The sequence below is a fragment of the Uranotaenia lowii genome, chromosome 3, assembly GCF_029784155.1.
Source record: "Uranotaenia lowii strain MFRU-FL chromosome 3, ASM2978415v1, whole genome shotgun sequence".
Lineage (NCBI taxonomy): Eukaryota > Metazoa > Arthropoda > Insecta > Diptera > Culicidae > Uranotaenia > Uranotaenia lowii.
In genome coordinates this window covers 74,936,761-74,957,528 of record NC_073693.1, presented here as the reverse complement: position 1 = coordinate 74,957,528, position 20,768 = coordinate 74,936,761, and the positions used below count along the sequence as shown (strand labels likewise).

General features: G+C 37.5%; 1 protein-coding gene across 1 annotated transcript in view; it reads left to right on the top strand.

Moving 5' to 3' along the window:
• The first annotated feature begins 1,928 nt into the window (after positions 1-1,928).
• LOC129752295 (uncharacterized) overlaps positions 1,929-20,768 on the top strand; it is a 409,138-nt gene continuing 390,298 nt past the window's right edge. The window contains exons 1-2 of the mRNA XM_055748085.1: positions 1,929-3,061; positions 3,973-4,079. The gene's annotated coding sequence lies outside the window, so the exon portion shown is untranslated. The remainder of the gene's footprint in view (positions 3,062-3,972; positions 4,080-20,768) is intronic.

Below are 20,768 nucleotides of genomic sequence, written 5' to 3'. Positions count from 1 at the left end.
TATAAGCCTCAGTCATGAATCTTTGATTTGAATCTGAATGTATTGTTTCAATTATTTAAGTTTAATCCGACTTGCGAATCTGAATTAACACATTGCAAACCAAATACGAGATATCTCGTTTTGTCGTTGTAACACAAAAATCTAGAATACTTAATAGATACTAATTTGGTACAATAATCTCCAGTGGTTTATGAGATATAGAATGCCGAATTTTGGTGTTTTCCGGCTTAGATTTTTTTCGCATTCCGTAATGTGTTAAAATATGAATTTCGAATTAGGAATCTGATTCTGAGTGTTCAATTCTGGATCGCCATTTTGAAGCTTTGACATGTTTGAACTCTGCTTAAGAATAATGTTAAGGAACTTCGAATCAAAAACTCGGGATTGTTTCCAATTTTTTTTTTTCAAAAAGTTTAAATTTGAACGATGATTTCAAAACAGCTTTCCAAGGGCTTGTGATATAGCTCAGTTGGCAAGTCTGTTGTCTCCTGAGCCGATGTCCGCGAGTTCGAGCTTAAGAGTAAAACATCGAACACAGTTGTACCGGATAAGTTTTTCAATAATGATCCACCAACTGTAACGTTGATAAAGTCGCGAATGCCATAAAGATGGTAAAACGAATATAATCGAAACAAAAAAAAAACAGCTTTCCATATCTATATTCTTATGATGATTCAAATCGAAAATTGAGAATCCTAAATTGGATACAGAATCCGAAACATGAAAAAAGGAATACAATTTTGACTTTTATAATACGGAACCAGAACCTCGCAAATGAGTTTAAATAATCTCATTTAAAATTTAATGTTCAGAAATGATGTTCTATCAACAAATGCAAAAAAATATCATTCATACTACATATTACATTTAGAGAACTTTTATAAATGGTTTTTTTTTTTTATTATCGAAGCTTATGATAACGAGTTTAAGACAGTTTACTCTCGGAAAAAGTTATCTTTTTAAAAGATTCAAACCAGTGTTTTTTTATCTGATACCAGCTGCAAATATTTTGTTCAACACAATAATTTTTTTTTTCGTTTTCTGTGAACAGTCTCATATTGTTTATTCCTACCGTTCGATAAAACACATTTTAATTTCTATCAACATTAAAAGCCGAAAACTAAATAAGTTTAAAGCTAATTTCAGATGAAAAAAATACCTCACATGAAATCTGTTACTACTACTTTTGATTGAACAATTCATTGCGGGCTGGCTGATTGAATTGCGGTGGGAACCCCCCCAATAAAACGACTTATTTTTATTATCGCTCCTTCAAAGTCTTCAATTGATCTGCAACCGCGGTTTGTACGAAGTGGGGGACATCGCTGTCGCGTGTCCAACAACGATCCAACGCGCGATTCGCAGGAGTAAAATAAGAGTAGGTCTCTGTTTCTCATCCTCCTACTGATATGACGCTGACGTCATCAACCGGAGGACTGTCGTTTTTCTTTTGTTTTGTTCGAATGTAAACACGTGCTTCCGACGAGCGACCGTTCGTTTATGTTTTGTTGAGCAGTCAGCTGCTGGGAGCTACCGTGAGCCTGTATGAGAAAGGGGAGATCAACAGGTTCATGTTTGAGGGTGGTTCGTGTTCGATTGGGGTTGTGGCTGTGGGGTACAAATTTTTGGATGTTCGAATGTTCATCCCGAACGGATGAACACTCGGTCCAGGCACGAAGACACGCATTATTTGTGTACATTTGGATGAACCGGATTCTGGTTTGGGGCCCGGCCTCCTCCCGGAATGATCTTCTCCGTTGTGGGGGTGTGGGGTGTATTGTTTTGAAGGCTGGCGGTTTCCATTGCCAGTGGGTGTGGTTGGTGGGTGGGTGGAATGTGGGTGGTTCAACCAGCTGGTAGCGGCTTACTGTCGAAAGGCTCAACTCCGATAGGTTCAGTTCTCATCGGCACGTCATCGGATAAGGATAACATCGCCAAGTGGTGCGCCGCGTGTGGAGTTTCGGTTAACAGTGGTGATTTTTTTGAAGGTGTAACGGTGTCTAACATTGGATTTAAGGAAACTGCTTATGGTCCAAAGGAGCAATAAAAATCAGCAGAAAGGTGGAAATCCGTGGAATGTCAAGAGTGTGGGTTGTGATACGATCCTAGCCTATGGCAGTTTCCGGTGGAAGCAAGAGCTTCTTCGAGCAAAACGACACATGATATTAGAAGCTACCCCAACGTGTGTAACGTGAAAATAGGGTTGAAATTAAACAGTGAGAAACTTCACAACGTGCGTGAAATTGAATAATATTAATCGATATTGTGGTTCGTAGCCGATGGGTTTCAGTGGAATAATTTCGATTGATCTAATGTCTGCCGAGGCAAGTCGTCCTTTAGTTTTTCGTTGTACCCTCACGAAAAACTTTGAGATTAGACCCTGGATGCCACTATCAGTGCCACTCGATCAAAGGTATTCAAATGAGAGCCAACCAAAGGACGGTGTTGAATGTATAAGTGAATAGCCGCCGGATAGAAATCGGGAATATCAAAAACCCTTGTGCAGAGAAGTTTGTTCTAAATAAGCTCCTACCTAGAATAAATTAATGAGTGTTGTTGTGCAGTGCCCAACAACTCTCCTACAGCAGCGCTATTGATCGACCGAGATTTGAACCCGGAGTCGGGTGAATGTGTATACAGAAGCTTTCCTTTTAATAGCTGGCCAAGCATCCGTCGTTTGACCTCTGCCATCGAGTCAAGAGGCTAGCAGCAGCTCAACAATAAGTGCGAGTGAGTGAGAGAGATAGAACGGAAGGGTGGGAATATTATTTGTGAAAGTTTGAATAATTAATAAGTCATTTTCCGAGGGTTGTGGAGTGACCGATCCTTCACATTATATTGAGCTATCCCTTCGGACATCGATAGCGGTCCAACAAAGAAGTGAAGGAATGGCGCCGAGGACGACGACGACGAATAGTCTTGGACAAGTCTGGTATTGTTCCCTAGACTTGTAGTGTATCGGGAGGGGGAGTGATTAAATTAAAACCAGGGAATCCCGCCCCCCAACAAATATATACTTGTGATTGACCGATGCTGAAGTGGAAGAATGTACCAAATAATGGTAATAGTCGTAAAGTGCTCGCAAAACGATTTCCCAAAGTGATTCGATTAGAGTTCTTAAAGGAGAACGGGAAAATCGCCCGAAGGAATGGGATCCAGTGGAATAGGGCCAAGGTTTCAGCAAAACTTGATGTTTATGGATGAACAGGGCTGGGTTAACAGGCTTAAGAATGAGGGCTTTACTCATGAAAGGTTAAGGGGGGGGTAGGGTCTAACGGGTATAAAAAAACACCATTTTTACGATTTTTTTCTGGAACTATCGTTCAAACAAATGTTTTCAAATTTTTTGCATTATACAAAGCATTGTTAAAAGAACATATAGTAATTTTTTTGTAGAAAAATATTGAAAAATGAGCCGGTGACGGAGCATTTTCGAGGATGCCTTTTAGAAAACAGTATTTGCGGTGGACACTGTATCTCAGCACAGAATCATCTGAAGTCAAAAAATCAGAGCAAAATATTTTTAATAGATGTTTTTCTGGACCCCAACGTTTTTATTTAGCTTAAAAATATTTTTATGAAATTTTTGTGGCTGTTTGAAGTAAAAACTACGATTTTTCACTTAAAAATCCGCCATTTTTCACCTGTAAAGTCTCCCCAAAATAAAAAAATCAAAAAAGAAAAACGTTGGGGTCTGGTATTTTATATATAGAAAATGTGTTCCAAATTTGAAAAGAATCGGATAAGTAGTTTTCAAATGACGATGTCCACGGACTTTAAAAATGTGCTTTCGAGAAAAACGCGTTTAAAGTTTCTGTTCTTGCTTTCTTGCAGTATTAGATAGCAGGAGATAAAGGCCTATAACTTCCACAGTTTTGCTTCAATTGACTTGAAAATTTGACACAACATTCTTGAAATGTTTTACAATAAGAAAATAAAAAAATAAAAAAATTGATTTTTTGAAAATGTTAGACCCTACCCCCCCCTTAAGTGGCAAACCACGACAGGTTATCCTTATTGATTTGGTAAAGGATGTGAGCTCATATGGATAGAGTACGGCGCCGAGAACATTAAAGAAGGTAAATAAAGGTTTTGCTTAAAATTTTGAGTTAGTTGAAGGTGATTTTCTACGAACAAAGTGTACCACTTAAAATCGACACATCTTTTTCCAGTGCATTTTTACAATTTCGATCAAATAAGCTTAGCTTAGCTTGATTGACTAATCACATCCACCATAAATCATTGATCCCGAAACGATTAATAATTTTTTTTAAATAATGGGTAATTCCATGTTTTTAGATTTTTTTTTAATTTTAATGATTTTAAATACATTTCCAATTCCATGATCACTGGCGTGGCTCAGTAGAACTTGTTTCACATCGCCAATGGTTGTTACTCCATGATTGACCGAGGCCATCAATTTTGATCAAAGGTCAGAATAATGTTGCCTAGGATTGGCAGTACATTCATAATGCCCAAAATTGATGCTCTCTCTTTGATCATCAATAACGACGCCGGCAACGTCCTAGTAGCCTATAGATAGTTTGGAAAAGAGTAAAGTGGATAAAAGATCAATGTTGTGCATTAGGACCGAGGTCACTTCTGCATCTTAGCAAATATAATGTTGTTCAAAATATGAGTGAAAGGATATGACCAGAAGCACTTTTTACTAGTACGATCATCTTAGACTAATATTTTTTCCACAATTTCTTGTTAATTCTTAGTGAAACTCTTATATTTACAGTTAAGTCTAGGTTTTCTGCTTTAAATGTTTGATCATTTATTAATTTTTTTTATTTTTTCATAGAAAATCTATTACAAACTAACTTTTTTTTAAAGAAACGGAAGGTTAAAGTTTGAATAAAACTAAACAATAGATTTAAAATCTAAAGTAATTTTTTATCTTATCTTTTTGCTTTTCTTGTGTTTTGAAAAATGAAAAGTTTAAACACGACAATAGAACGTACCGAATAAAAAAAATCAAATGAAAATATATTTGAATAAACGCGTTGTGTCATAATCATGGATCCAATGTTATTGCTTTCAAAATTTGCAAACAGATCCTTCTAAATCAACTCAAGGATGACCGTTTGAAAAAAAGTTTTATTTTTAAAAACTTATGCTGTTAAAGATTTAAAAAAATCATCCGCGATAAAATAATAAGGAACGGACTCACCATTTAGGACTCCTAAGGAAAAATTCCTGTTAAATCCTTGGTGAGTGCTTCTAGCTGCATTCAGGATTCTCTGGAAAGTAGATTTGGCGTTTTTGCTCAGGGCCACTCCTTGTGAAAATTTTTCGGCACCCGTTCTTGAATAAAATTTTAAGGTCAATATATATAAATACCAAAAATGCACATTAAACTCGGTAATTCATTGAGAAATATTCAAAACTATGTTCCTTTTTCTGAACTAGTAATTTGGTTGGATTTAAAATTTCGAACATATGAATCAGTGCACAGAAATAGAATACAAAAATTCTAGACCAGATTTCAATGAAATTAAGTCCGGATCCTAAAATGAATTTTAGATGATCAGATCCGCAATTAACCATTTGAAAAAACAATTAACCATGTTTTGCAGTATGAATTCTCGTGGAAAAATCCATTTTGAACAAGAAAATTTATTCAAAACACAAAGTTGATGATTGAATTTATTTTGATTAAAAGAAAATAAAATTTATTTCAAGAGTGCCAGTGATGGAAGTCAGAAATATAATCATATTTTCTAATAAAATTCTTCCTATAAAAGTTGATTTAAGAATTTCACAACAATAACTAAATTATGTTAATAATACAAAATGTTCAATTCATCAGGAAAAGATTATAATGATAAAGCTCAGGTTGGGAAATGGGTGATTTCTTAAATGATCAATAAAAAAACTGATAGAAATAAAAAAAGAAAAATTCATGAAAATTTCAAATTGGCAAATTCAAATCGAATTTGACTAGAAAATCCTTTCTAGCCGTCATGTTTCCCATTTTTCGGTTTAGGTTAGCGTATATTTTTAGCGAATGTTTTGGCTCGGTACCGTATTCATCGAATAAACAATGTTTAGAGTTTACTTAATCAAACAGTTGAATTGATCATAATTGATCTGAACACTTAATTAACTGTGATAATAAAGCTTGAATGTAATGATTACAAGACTAATAAAGGCATATTTAAAAAAAGCGTTGAAATTTAACTTTCAAGTTGCTGCCTGTAATTATTTTTGGAACTTTTCATAGATTAACTGAAAAATCATGATCGATTCAAAAAAGATTATTTTAAATTATTTGACACGAATGCCAAAACATTGGTAAAGTGTCACAAATAAACAAAAAAAAATAATTTCAATTATAAAAAATAAGTGCATGCTTTCAAGTGCTTAGTTTAAAACATAAGCTTTGCATATTTTTCCACCCAACCAAAGCAAAATGTTTACAAAAAATTAAAAAAAATAAAATTTTTTGACTCTTAAATGTGGTCAACTTATTAGAAAACTTCAAAACACTATACTATAAAATCCGACAAATTTATTTGAAAATACAAATTAAATATGTAGATCAAAAAGCTATGTTATTTTAACATTTAAAAAAAAATTTGTTTCAATGAAAACTTCATACCATTTTAAAAACCTTTTTATAGAATTTACTGAGGCGAACCACTTTTCTGACATGTTTATTAACACTTATTTTTAAATAAGTTTTGCGAACAGGTAACTTACTATTACTACGATAAATTTCTTAAACTGAAAACTTTACATGGAAAAACTTTACATGGGTGTGTTAACCCCTAAACCCCCTAAACGACCTTGGTTTGAAGTTTTTTAAACTCAGTGTACTTAAAAAAAATCCAAACATAAATTTTATACTGGCATGAGAAGTTTTGGAAACATTCATAATTGAACTTGAAAAGATTTACACATAGGTGAAAGTCGAGTAAGACGGACACTTTCAATATTTCGAAAATTATGTTTGGCACAAATATAACGGTGGGAATATGTTCGCCTTAGTGTGTCAACGCTTTCGAAACCGTTTGTTCATTTATATCATGCAAGATCTCATAAAAGTAAACAAAACAAACAAAAACTTTGAGGATCCGTTATTTCATGTAATATTCCCTCATCAGAGTTCATAACTCCCAAAATTTTCGAAAATTTTAACAATTTTCAAAGGTGGTGTGTTCATTGGGCCTCTCTGGAGGAAATACAGTCCAGTAGTACTATACAGTGATCACTCTCTGGAGCCACAAATAAACAAGTTATTTGTTGTAATTTATTATTTAGTTCCATTTCTTGTCTTGTTTATGGAAACTGTTAAATTTCTAAATGCGATAAATTTTATTTAGACCCTAGTCCGCTGTAGAGTGTCATATTAACACTATTGGAAGTTTGATGGCTTGTAATTTTATTCATGAGCATTTAAACTAATTTTTTTAAGGAATTTCAGGAAATTTTGTATTTAGCTTTTATGCTTCTTTGCGGACGCTCTCTGGTAGCCTAGACAAAATGAAAGATCAAAAGTGTCATTTTGAGGTTCTTTTTTTAAATCGCGATATCTATTTTGCATCTCAACCAATTTGTAGATAATAAATAGTTTTGAAAGCTCTTATATTATTTTCAGACAATATTCAGCTACGATCGATAATTTTAACATCAATCAAAGCCATAGACACAAAAACCGCACAAAACATGCTTCAGAATCGGCTACCAAATGCTAAAAATGTTAAACATCTAAACAAGTGGTGTTAAAACCTTCAAAACTTTTTCAGTCACAGTCAAAAAATTTGAATAGTGGATTGAAAAGTTGACTGAATTTAACTCATTTTGGCATCTTTACATTTTATAGATAGTTGTTTTTTAAATATATTTTGTACATAATTACTTTACTAGGATCGAAGAATAATTACTTTACTAGAATCGGTATGTTATTGAAAACAGCTGTCGTTAATAAGCTTAAAATCCTGTGAAAATTGAGTTTAAGTGTTCAAATAGACTAAAGAATTTTAAATTGACAAAAGTTCGAAAACAGCTACATTTGAAACTTCATCAAAAATAATGTGATTCATATTTTTATAATCTAAAAATGCCAATACGTGTTAAAAACGTCAACTTTCCAATCCACATTAATTGTTTTTTTTCTTCTAAGACTGAAGCAACAGTTCAAACATCAAAACATAAATTTTTTGGTGGTCATGATTTAAAAAAAAAATCATGCGATATCATATCATATCGTTTAATATATTCGTAACAAAGTTAATTGCTCGATAGAAATTCCGTGTCAAAAAACGGGTATGCAATTTGTTATTCCTCATTTATAAGTTAACTAGCTGATCCCGTACGAACTTCGTTTCGCTTTTAACTTTAAAGCTGATGATTTGCTAAAAATACTAAACAGAATTTGCAAGCACCCTTTTTGCTTGTCTACCAAATGGAAATTTAAAATAAAAAATTTATTGACTGTCGAAGAGAACACCCGTGTATGAATTTTTATCTTTTTCGGATGCACAACAACGAAATTATGTCTAAAATATTTAAAAGGCAATGTTATCGACTCCTTTTCTGTCGTCTTATTAAAAATTTTAATTCAAAAATCATTTGTCCGTTTTGTAAAACACCCGTGAACGAATTTTTGTCTGGATCTCATGCATAATAAAACAATTATTGCAAAAACATTAAACAGTAAATGTGGACGACCCCTTTTTCTGTCATTTTATAGAAAGTTTATTATCAGGAGTCGATTCCTCGTCCTGCAAAACTCTCATGTTTAAATTTATGCCTCGATATGATGCCTAACAATGTAAATATTGCAAAAAAAAAATTCGAAATTTTTTTAAGACAAACGCTTTTACTGATTCCTTGTCAAAATTTGACACGTGAAATCAATTACATGTGCTGTAAAACTCCCATGTGCAAATTTTCATTATAATTCGATGTATAAACAAAACAATGGGGCTTAGTCTGAGAATCACGTGACGTGATGTGCCTCGTGACGTCACCTCGTTGTGCCGACTTCAGAAACCACTCTAGGCTAGAAGTTTCAGCTCAAATGTCCTGTGATCGATTTCTGGAGCTCATTCATACTAATGTTTCTTCTCTGAATAACCCCCAATATAGCAAAAACAATGAACAGATAACATGGACGACCATTTTTGCCGACCTGACTCGAAATTTTAAATCTGAATCAATTGAGCGTCCCTCAAAACTTCTATGTGGAAATTTTCATCTCAATCCAATGCATAATAACGTCAATACCGTAAAAACATTGAACAGTTTATATGGACGACCCTTATCGCAGACCTCTGAATAAAAATTCGACTCCTGAAAGCAATTACTCGTTCCTTGAAACTCCCACATACCAAGTTTCCATCTTAATCCAATGTATTTAAGCATTAATATCTCAAAAACAGTTTTAATATGGACGACCCCTTTGGCCGATCATTGACCCTGAGTTTGAAAATTGGAATCGATTGATCTTTCCTCAAAATACTCTTATGCAAATTTTCATATCAATCCAATGCATAATAACGTCAATATAGTTAAAAACACTGAACAGTTCAAATGGACAACCCCTTTTGCCGACCCCTGACACAAAATTCAATACCTGGAATCAATTTCTCATCTCTCAAACCCCCTATGTGCAAATTTTTATCACAATCCGACGATAAATAACGTCAATATCGCGAAAACAATATTTGTCTTGTATGGACGACCCCCTTTACAAGGGGTCATCCGAAAATCTGAAAACATTTTTCATCATTCCTGGTCCTAATGAGCATCTATGCCAAATTTCAGCTCTCTAGCTCTTAAGATGGCTGAGCCTATAGTGGACAAACAAACAAATAAACAAACAAAAAACCCACAGAAATTGCTTTATATATATATAGGGTAAAACTGTACAAAACGCACCAGCTAAGCATAATTGTTATTTATAGCGATACCAATCATTTAAGAACCAAATTGAAAGTTGACGACGATTCAAGGATGAAATCTACGTATTATCGAAAAGAAAAAATATGATAAAAACTCGATTTTGACTATATTTTTGTAAAAAAACTAAAACAGCCAGAAAACAAACCGCGGGGTACAACGCCAAAACTAGTGGACAGAACGCACCAAACAGGAAGGTTGGTAAGAAATAGAACAATGATTATACGGAATGTAATTATTGAAACACCAAATGTTTAATTACATGTTCATCGTAGTTTTGTAAACTACCATTCTTTGGCTAAAACTCATTTAGTATTGCTAAACTCATCGAAAATTTCGCTTTTCAATATACACTTTTTAATATCCTTATATATAAAACGCCTTCAAGTAGGCAACGAAATTCAATTTTTTCGACTGATATAGTGATATCGCGGCAAACATGGCGGCCGATAATTTTTTCGAATCGAATATTGGTGCACCGTTTTAACTCGAACAAGGACGAAATTTGTTATAATTATGCAATGTTATCGTCATTTGGGAGTCAGCAAATAAAAAGAAAGGCATTTTGTTTTGGTATTCGGGTTTTCTCAAAAGTTAACAGCATTCAATATTTGAGCGTAAAACACGTGGTCTTATGGGCATTCTGCCCCAATTTTCATATGTTTGATTTTGGATAAAATTAGTAGGAAGTTAATAAAATACAACAAAATATTTATAGTCTTCCGAAAGTGCACATGAGTGGTAAAACGATAAGCTGTAGTTTGATCAGATTGCGCAGGCTGTTTTACCATAAAACCTTATATGTAACTTATGAAAAATTACAAGTTTCACGCTGATTCCATTAATTCCTCTGTTTCTAAGAACTAAAGTAGATTTTGTGAACTTTTTATCTATTGAATGATGAAAAAGCTTGTTTGCTACAATAATAATGAAGAAAAACATCATTCGAAGCCGAAGGTTAGTGTATATTTGAGAAAGAATGACATGGGCCATTTTACCCCGCTGGTGCGTCTTGTACAGTTTTCCCCTACTAAGGCTATGATCATTTAGTATCCGGGCAGTTACAAACGTGTGTATTTTAAAAACTATTCATTTGATCGAAAAACTTTATATGGAGGAAATGAAGGTGTTAAAATGACATTTAATGTAAAAATATAAAAAAAAATATGTATTAATGATTTCAAGAAAAACTAACTTTTTCATAAAATCTCTTTTTTATCTTTGCACACTTTTTTCAGTCATGTATTGATTTATTTTTTTAACCACAGAAGCAAAACCTTTGCAAAATCATGATATTTTACACAAAATCACCTAGAAAAAGCAATTGGAATCTGGTTGGAACCGTTTCATGAGAAGGCATCTTGAAGAATTTGATATCTGAAATCCGGTTTTAACATAATTTTGTTTGTCCATCAGAATACATCTGTCATATTGCGTAAAAACCGGATGCACAGATGGCGATCTTTGAAACTGATCATTATTAGTTATTTACTTGGAGTCTACTAGTCAGGCAACACTTTTTGCCTGCAGGAAATGGATGTTTTGCATTATTTTAGGAGTCTGCATTCAGTTATCCCCAATAACCATAGACTTTTTACCATATTTAAGATCAAGGGTTGCACTCCGATGGTTGGTTTGAACTTCTTATGGATCCTAGAGTGGCTCCTTATACTTCTTAACCATTTGGTCCGAAAAAAAAATCAGAGAAAATCTACATTTCATGACCTTTCAAGTAAACAATGAAGAATTTTCGAGGCGCAAAATGCGTAAAAGGAGCAAATTTGTGCAAAATTTTTTTTAACATGTCTTTTTGCATCGTATATATCTCAAACACACGTTAACTTAAAAATCTATCAAAAATAGGCAAGATAGTCCTTTTCATAACCAACACAACGATACTAAAGTTTTGCATGTCCGAGTTCCATTAACGTAGCTATCATCGAAATAAAGTGCCCGGATACTAAATGATCATAGCCTTAGCTGATCCCATACGAACTCCGTTTCGCATTCAACTTGGAATATGTCAAGAACAGTTTGAATGAAAGTCTATTGCCAAGCATTTTCCAGATGCACTTCGGATTAATTGTTAAGTGATAATTGCAAAAATGTTTGACGATCACTTTTTCTGTTGTCTGCTACTTAATTTTAAATCAGGAATCAATTTACCGAGGCAAAAAACCACGTGTATAAATTTCGACTCGATCGTTGCATAACAACGCAATTATTGCCAAAAAGTTTAACCCATTTCGGTGACCTTTAATTTAATCTTTGATATCTGGAATTGATTGCCCTTCCCTCAAAACTCTCGTGTGCAAATTTGCAAAGCAATCCATTGCATAATAACGTCAGTATTGCTTAAAAAAGAGAAAAATTAATTAATATGGACGACCCCTTTCGTCGACCCCTGGCGAAACATTTGACAGCTGAAATCGATTGCCCGTCCTCGAAAATTACCGTGCGCAAGTTTTCATTCCAATCCGATGTCAAATAACGACGATATTGCAAAAATATTTAAAGGTTAATATGGACGACCCCTTTTGTCGGCCCCTTACACTGAATTTTATACCTGAAATCAATTACTCATCCCTCAAAACTCTCGTGTACCAATTTTCATCTGAATCCGATGTATATTAACGATAATATCGCATTAACAGTGAATAGTTAATATGGACGACCCCTTTGGCAGATCCCTGTTTGTAATTTGGATAAGTGAATCAATTTTTTGTCCCTAATAATTCCTATGTTCAAATTTTCATCCCAATCCAATGTATAAAAACGTCAATATCACTATGATATTGAAAAATTTATATGGACGGCCCCTTTTGCCGGCCTCTTACACTGAATTTGATACCTTAGATCGATTGCACGTCACTCAAAACTATCGTGTACCAATTTTCAGCTAAATACGATGTATAATAACGTCAATATAACAAAAACAGTAAATATTTAATATGGACGACCCCTTTGGCTGACCCCTTACACAAAATATGACACCTGAAATCGATTGCTCGTCTTTCAAAACACTCATGTGCAAATTTTCAACACGATCCGACGAAAAGTAACGTCAATATCGAGAAAACAATATTTGTCTTGTATGGACGACCCCCTTCAGAAGGGGTCTTCCGGAAATCTGAAAACATTTTTCATCCTTCCTGGCCCTAATGAGCATCCATGCCAAATTTCAGCTCTCTAGCTCTTAAGACGACTGAGTCTATAGAGGACAAACAAACAAACAAACAAACAAACAAACAAACAAACAAACATACAGAAATTGCTTTTTATATATATAGATATAGATATAGATTATTGGATTCTCGTTGTGGGAGAAATCCGTTTGTCACTTTTCTTTAAAATCACAGTTTGATTAATTATCACTCTAGTTCCAAGGATCAGAACAGATAATTATATTAATGTCGAAACCAAATTATTTATGAAATTTGAGGCGTCTCCCATAGCACAAGTCTCAACCATCTCCTGATCGCATTTTGAAAAACACTTCCTTTATTGGACACAGGCGGTTCGGGTGAGTTTTCTAAGAAAACCCCTCTCAAAAGCTCCAATGGACTCGAAAGTCATGAAACACGAAACACTGTTAACTTCACTCGAAAAAAACACGGCTTCCGCCCACCAGGTGCCGAAGACCATCCGGATCTTCCGAACATTATGGGCAACACCATGAATCGAGCACCTTCTGCATGGTCCAGCCATGGCTCAGAATTTTCAAGCAATAAATAAACATTGATGGAAATCGTCCAGCATGGTCTTTGTCGCTCTGGGCCAATAAAGAAGCTAGCTTTCCAAAAGGCGTCTATTCCACTTTCTTTCTATCCCCTCGGTATGGTTTTTACGTCCTAAGAAAAATATCCTTGCTCTACTTACCTATAGGTAAAGTACTCACTCAGTCAACGAAAACGTCGTTTGCTCAAACGGTTTCATTCGATTGTTGTTCCAGGGTGAAAGTAAAAAAGAAAAACGGAAAACCATCCTTCTCTCTTTACACGGCCGGGCGATTTTGCTGAATTCAGCTTACGGGCTTTGTGTTTGGAGAAGCGGCAGATTTGTTGTTGTTTAGCAACCATCTTTGGGGCAACATTTCAAGAGGACGAATTTTGTTGCGTTCATTCGTCATTCAACATCGTTCAAACATTGCGGGAGTAATCCATTAATCGTACTGCCTGTTGAAGGGCCCGTGAAAAGTATACAATGAGTGATACAAGCCAAAAACATGTTTGCCCTGTTGACGTTGTGAAGTTCTCGTTGAACTTCTATCATCTGTTGAGATGATCGATCAAAACGTGTTTATACTAAACTTTAAGCCATTTGAAAATTTACAGAGATTCGGTAAAGCTTAAATATTTTTGAAACTGAATGGGTAGTTGCACTTTTTCTTCCTTAATTTTTTACGTTCTCTATGGAAATCCTATATGAGACTCTCAGAAACAGAAAGTAGTGCAATTTTAACAAATGTTAGTTTTTTAAATCAATTGAACTCTACGATAAAATTTGGGAAACCGTACTGCGACCTCCCAGTTTGCTACTCTGGGTGCGATTGGACGACTCATTATGATACAATATACAATGTTACAAGTAACATTGTACCCCGTACGCCACAAAGTCTACCTGGTGCAACTGACTTAATGGCCACCTTAAACTGTTTAACACACTAACAGTGGAAGGCTATGAGGTCCATCGTACTAGCACGCTTCAAGGCAATACTCAAAATCGAATCCACTCTATCAGCAACGACCTCGGATCTCCACGACTCAAGTCCTGACCTCTCCTCTAACGATTCAAGGTCGACTTTCACTCTTGTTGACTTAAGATTCACACTTTTTTGTCCGGCGAGAGCAGCTTATCCAAGATACACGCCTGTGGCAGCACAGCATTATCCCCTAAGCTTCACTCTTATGGATCGGCAATACTCGGATACTCCCTGCCGGTGGACTTATCATACCACACATGCAAAGTATCCCTGAGATCCACTACGCAGAAGGTGATGCTTTATCTTTGTAGATTAACTCGTGGGATCGGACGCACTCTACCCTAAAGTAACCCGATGGTGAGACATTTTACACCGGTTCGCCATGACCATGTTACGCTTTCATCTTTCTCCGTGTTTATACACTTGCACCTTGTTTCGACGCTTTAAGGGCAATTATGGTAGTGTAACGACCACGATTACGACGATCACGATAGTTGCGCCAGAGCCTTTCGGACGGTCGAGCACCCAGCGTCACCTGTTACGTGATCGTTTTGTCAAACATCCGTACGCATTGAGCAAATCGCTGGCTTCGTGCAGCTGGTCAAGACGTGGCCAGACGCACCAAACCGTCAACATTAGTCTCTCTCGTCGACACTACCCCAAGGGACAACGAATGTTTTACTAGGTCCTTTAAGCATCTTATGAAACTGAAACTTGTACTAGTAGACAGCTATAAAAACTGAAATATTACTTGGGATGACATTCGAAGGCCCTGTGGCCAAACACCGGTAGCACCTGGTTGGTTATAAGTAGGAGGTAAGTAATTCGGCACATCGACCATTCCACTAAAATCCTTACAACTTGAGGCACTTAATTTGCTTTGCTCACTGACAGCTGTACAAGTGCGACTTGTGTTCCGTTGTTATGCGACCGACCCTAAGCCGAAGTGTGGCTTCATCCCTGCGATTCCACATTGCGAACCTTACGCGTTACGCAGCTCGTTTTCTTCTGTCACCTCATCAGGATAATTGACTTTAACGGTTTTAGCCGGTTGGAATTATTGAATTTTTGTGTCGTATTTTTTAATGTTTAAGCTAGAAAATTCATGTTCTTGTACTGTCTGACACCAATAGAGCACCACAGTTGGCTCGTTTGCTGCGAGCTGCTTTCAATGGAGGAAAAGGAGGATCACTTGGAAAATGGAATGAAATAGTCGAAAAGGAAGCTTGCTTACGTTTTTCTCTCTCTTCTGTACCAGGATTACGTGTGTGAAGTCAAGTTCCTGTATAGTGTTTGTGAACGTACACGGAGTTCACCCGGATACTTAATTGTCTCGTCCCTAACCCTTTGTGGTCTCGCGCCTAACACGTAAAGGACCAACATCTTCGTCCTCGGGTTCTACGGATCCATAACTCTCAAGCAGGACTTCTCTTCTCGGCCTGTCCGGATACGGGGCACTTTCATGGGCAGGCCTATTAAAAACCAAAGAAGAAAGACGATTGCAGCGACTGATTTCAACAACGCCCGTTGGCGCTGATGATTTCGGTACCCCGTCGATACGCAAATACATCGACAGCCCCCCTGCTGTCGGAACTACGACGTCGTGACGCAGAAGTAACAGCAGTACATCACGGTTAGTGAAACAATTACAGGCCACACAGAACATTGTTTTTCACACACTAACAACACGCCACAAGAGAGATAAATGAAAAACTACAGTTTACATTAAATTCCCGGTTTCTTGTATTTTATCCGAGATGACTTTGGTTACCCAGTAGCCAGCCGACCTTGAGGTTCCGTATTTGTAGGCTACTGGCTTGTCTAGCAGTTGCTCATCAATCCGTTACACGATCACCAGCTTTTCAACTGAGTGAAACTTAACTGGGTTTCCATGAACTTTCTCTGTTATCAAGATAATATCATCTGTACGGTTCCGCCTAATCCCTGGATGTTTTCAGCTAATTTGGTAAGAAGATCTCATTTGTGACAGTACCTGTGCGTACGATTTGTTCTCCGCATCGTTTCTCTCGCGGCTAGGAGCTGTAGGAACCGAAAGAACCGTAGAAACCGTACGAACCGTAAGGAACCGTGCAAACCGAACGAACCCTAAGAAACTCTTAAGAACCATAAAAACTGTAAGAAACCGTAGGAACCGTAGGCACCGTGGCCACCGTATGAACCGTGCGAACCGTACGAACCATAGGAACCGTACGAACTGTAGGAACCGTAGGAACCGTAAGGAACTGTAGGAACCGTACAAACCGTAGAAACCCTAAGCAACCCTTAAGAACCGTAGAAACTGTAAGAAACTATAGGAACCGTACAGACCGTAGGAACTCTAAGAAACCCTTAAGAATCGTAGAAACTGTAAGAAACCGTAGGAACCGTAGGCACCGTATGAACCGTGCGAACCGTAAGGAACCGTAGGAACCGTAGGAACCGAAGGAATCGTAGGGAACCGTGGGAACCGTAAGGAACTGTAGGAACCGTACAAACCCTAAGGAAGCCTAAAGAACCGTAGAAACTGTTAGAAACCGTAGGAACCGTACGAACCGTAAGGAACCGTAGAAACTGTAGAAACCGTAGGAACCGTACAAACCGTGGGAAACCTAAGGAACCCTTGGGAATCGTAGAAACTGTAAGAAACCGTAGGAACCGTAGAAACCGTAGGAACCCTAAGGAACCCTTAAAAATCGTGGAAACTGTAAGAAACCGTAGGAACCGTAGGCACAGTATGAACCGTGCGAACCGCAAGGAACCGTAGGAACCGTACGAACGGTAAAAACCGTACGAACGGTAAAAACCGTACGAACGGTAGGAATCGTAGGAACAGTACGAACTGTAAGGAACCATAGGAACCGTAGGAACAACCGTACGAACAGTAGGGACCGTAGGAACAGTACAAACCGTTAGGAACCGTGAGAACCGTACGAACCTTGAGAACCGTAGGAACCGTATGAACCGTGAGAACCGTAAGAACTGTGAGAACCGTAGGAACCGTAAGAAGCCGTATACACCGTTCAAACCGTAGAAACCGTAGACACCGTTCGAACCGTAAGGAACCGTACGATCCCTAGGAAACCGTAGGAACCATACGAACTGTAGGGAACCGTAAGAACCGTAAAAAACCGTACAAAACGTAGGAACTCTAAGGAATATTTAAGAACCGTAGAAACTGTAAGAAACCGTAGGAACCGTATGCACCGTAGGCACCGTAACCGTGTGAACCGTAAGGAACCGTAGGAATCGTAGGATCCACGAATCGTAGGAACCGTACGAACCGCACGAACCGTAAGAAACCGCAGGAACAGTAGGAACCGTATGAACCGTACGAACGGTAGGAACCGTTGGAACAGTACGAACCGTAAGGAGCCGTACGAACCGGTAGGAACTGTAGGAACCATACGAACTGTAGGGAACCGTAAGAACCGTAAGGAACCGTACAAAACGAAGGAACTCTAAGGAACCTTTAAGAACCGTAGAAACTGTAAGAAACCGTAGGAACCGTATGCACCGTAGGCACCGATAGAACCGTACGAACCGTAAGGAACCGAAAGAACCGTAGGAAACGTACGAACCGTACGAACCGTAAGGAACCGTTTAAACCGTATGAATCGTTAGAACCATACGAACCTTATGCACCGTAGGAACCTTAGACACCGAACGAACCGTAACGAACCGTACGCCCCGCAGGAACCGTAAGGAACCGTAAGGAACCGTACGAACTGTACGGAACCGTTTTAACCATACGATCCGTAGTAAACCGTAGGAACCGTACGAACTGCAAGGAACCGTAGGAACTCTAAGGAACGTTTAAGAACCGCAGAAACTGTAAGAAACCGTAGGAACCGTAGGAACCGTTGGAACAGTACGAACCGTAATGAACCGTAAGAACCGTACGAACTGTAACGAACCGTATGAACCGTGAGGAACCATACGAACTGTAAGAAACCGTGGGAACCGTACGAACCATAGGAAACCGTAGAAACCGTACGTATTGTAAGGAACCATAGGAATCGAAGAAACTCTAAGGAACTTTTAAGAACCGCAGAAATTGTAAGAAAGCGTAGAACCATATGCACCGTAAGAACCGTAAGAAACCGTACGAACCGTAGGAACCGTATAAACCGTACGAACCGTAGGAACCTTAGATACCGAACGAACCGTAACGAACCATATGAACCGTAAGAAACCGTACGAACTCTAAGGAACCGTAGGAACCGTACGATCCGTAGGAAACCGTAGGAACCATACGAACTGTAAGGAACCGTAGGAACCGTAGGAACTCTAAGGAGCTTTTAAGAACCGTAGAAACTGTAAGAAACCGTAGGAACCGTAGGCACCATAAGAACCGTGCGAACCGTAAGGAACCGTAGGAACCGTACGAACGGTAGGAACCGTTGAAACAGTACGAACCGTAATGAACTGTAAGAATCGTACGAACCGTAAGGAACCGTACGAACAGTGAGGACCGTACGAACCGTAGGAACCGTAGACACCGTACGAACTGTAACGAACCGTAGGAACCGTAATGAACCGTAAAGAACCGTACAAACTATACGATCTGAAAGGAAGCATAGGAAATAAAGGAACCGACGAACCGTAGAAACTGTAGGAACAGTAGGAACCGTAAGGAACCGTAACCTCAGGAACGATAGTAAGCGTAGAAACCGCAAGAAACCGAAAGTAAGTCGCTCACAAGAATTGATCAAGGACTGACTTTGTTATGCCTAGTGTTGCCAAAATATAAAACGCTGACATAGAAATTTATTTCATTTCATTTTTCTTCAGTGTTGCCAAATTCATCTTTTATTCTGTTTTTTTTTTATTTAATCCTTCATCTCATCCCTACAGGCGTATGTCCCGTCATACGGTCTAATTAGGTCGTTAGCTGATTATGCGATAAACGCGGAAATTATTGGTATGCATTCAGAACTTTTAAACGCCGCCTTTTGGTGTGAAGAACCTCTACCAACAAAAAAGTAGGTGCATCAATCTTCACACCTGTGCCAACAAAAAAGGGGTTACCATTTACTTTGAAATTATCGTTCAAGGGATTAATGTCACGTTGACGTTCAGCACATTTCGGTTATTCCATACTTCAATTCTATTACTAAAACGAACCTAAAATCAAATTTTTCAATTTCATAGAATACTTCTTGTTTGAAATTTGGAAATTTTTAATTGTAACTTTTGTAAACCATTTAATTTTGTAACAATATATTTCTCTCTTACAAAGCCGAATGTTAATTTTATGAGCTTCCGAAAAAAAAAACAAATCCCCGGGATTTAAAGTAGAACAGCGATATAAAAGTGTTTTCCACAAATTATGTCTGCGTTTAAGTGCCTCCCATTAAAAGCTCTGCTCCACAGTCGTGTTGTTGTAAACTTTGCCATCGTCCCGTTATGAGGTGTCCAACGTCCTAAATTGTTCGCAAGGCAAGAACAAAATCTCCACTTGCTTGGGCCAAACGTCAAAAGCAACGACGAAGATGGCTGAAGGCATTAATCAATTAAGCTCTGTTTTAGTAGACGCGCCATCGTGATGTGAAGTGATGATGAACCGTGCAAACCGGGACAAATCGAATCAGACGTTCCCGGGGTTCCAGGCAGGGACTGCTTCTTTACAGGTAATAATTAAGCTGATGCTGAAGGATCAACTTGTTAAAAGTTTTTTTTCCTCCGGCCTGTCTTCTCTGTCGCATCGTCTGTGCTTCTCTAGACGTTTAGCAGCCATTTTTCGAGCGCCGCATGTTCGCTTACTTCAGGAATTTGCATACCCTGATTGGGTGAGTTTCCGTGATTGGGAAATTAATTTGATTGATTTTGTTTTTTTTTTGGTTCGGGCAGAAGTACTTGAACTTCCTCTCGTTAGAAGGTCGTATGAATCAAGTTTAAAATTTGATAAAGATGCTAAAAATAAAGCGAGCAATTTGCCGATCGATTCGCTATTGGTATATTCGTCAGCGATTTGTTTTAGGGAAGACGTTTTCGACAACCCGTTTAGGAAAATAGCTATAACTTGGAAAATAGATTAGACCCAAAAGTTTCAAAATTCAATGTTTATTTTCTAGGAAGTCTCCAATCGTAAAACTAAATTATAATAATAATCGAGCAAGGGAGGAATGTTTGTGAAATAGTCAATTGAAGATAA